General features: G+C 44.9%; 1 protein-coding gene and 1 long non-coding RNA gene across 3 annotated transcripts in view; one reads left to right on the forward strand and one right to left on the reverse strand.

Moving 5' to 3' along the window:
• The window catches only part of nkd2b (NKD inhibitor of WNT signaling pathway 2b), a gene marked incomplete at its 3' end in the record, with an annotated part of 26721 nt that overhangs the window by 16753 nt on the left and 8910 nt on the right, over positions 1–1058 (reverse strand).
• LOC116691588 (uncharacterized) overlaps positions 1–1058 on the forward strand; it is a 1915-nt gene that overhangs the window by 216 nt on the left and 641 nt on the right. The window contains exon 2 of the long non-coding RNA XR_004332508.1: positions 344–346. This is a non-coding gene — a long non-coding RNA (uncharacterized LOC116691588). The remainder of the gene's footprint in view (positions 1–343; positions 347–1058) is intronic.

Here is a 1058-nt window from a genome sequence, read left to right on the forward strand (position 1 = left end):
CTGCCTGTCCCCAGAACACACTGTAAAACAGCCCAGGTTCTACAAACGGCAACAAAAACAAACTGTGCCAACCTGCACCACCAAACATACACAAACAGTGTTCCAGCCAATTACTGACAAGAAGGAGTTGGGGGTGGGGGGTGGGGGGTGAAGCACTGAAGAGAGGGGGAGGGGACAGGATAAGGATGAGGGAGGAGCGAGCTAGTCTTTTTGTTTGTTTGAAAATGCTTTGAATGTCAACAAGAAGTAACGTCACCCAAACATTGCTTAGAGCACCTTTAAGACTCCAACCCGATGGCCAACCTTTGGCAGAAAAGGCAGTCTGACTGACAGCTTCCCCGAGTTGGTCAAAAAAAGCACCTCGGAATGCACCGAAGCAACTCCAACTTAAGCGTACATTCTGCACGTGCACAAGATGTAAAACGTCTCCATAACAGCCGGCAGTGCTAATCTGTATTGTCTCCCAAAAAAATGAAAACCGGCAGCTGATTGGACGAATGCATCACGTGGGTCTGGCTTCTCTTTCATATTTCACAATAATGGTTCACCAAAACATGTTTCTGAAAACATTTTAAGAGAGAAATACTCCACGCAGTTGCTGAATCTGTCTTCATTTTAGATCGACAAAAGTCAGTTTTAAAAAGATTTCTGACAACATTTGTATTGTAAAACGCAACAGGGTCAATGGGGGCCCACAGCTGCCCCCTGGTAGAAAGAAATCTGTCCGTGGTTTGTGCTAAAGGATTGTGAACCAATGTGTGATGACTCTTTAATTCCACCTTCTGCCAGGGAGAGGCCATGAGTGCAGGTCACAGGGGAATTAGGGTTAAAGTAAGCAAACTGCTTCAAAGTACTTCAGACCGTATACATATCCTCAGAAAAATAAACATTTAATCTGCCTCTAGTGTTTCTAATGTCTTTCTCCATTAGGCACTGGCCACATAAACCACCCTTTGCCTCTCACTCATACATTCACTCACAAACTCACAGACAGAGAGTAAGAGAGGGACTCCACCTCTGACTCACAGGTGATACACACTCCAACATGAAAGAATAGT

The sequence above is a fragment of the Etheostoma spectabile genome, chromosome 6 (assembly GCF_008692095.1).
Source record: "Etheostoma spectabile isolate EspeVRDwgs_2016 chromosome 6, UIUC_Espe_1.0, whole genome shotgun sequence".
NCBI lineage: Eukaryota > Metazoa > Chordata > Actinopteri > Perciformes > Percidae > Etheostoma > Etheostoma spectabile.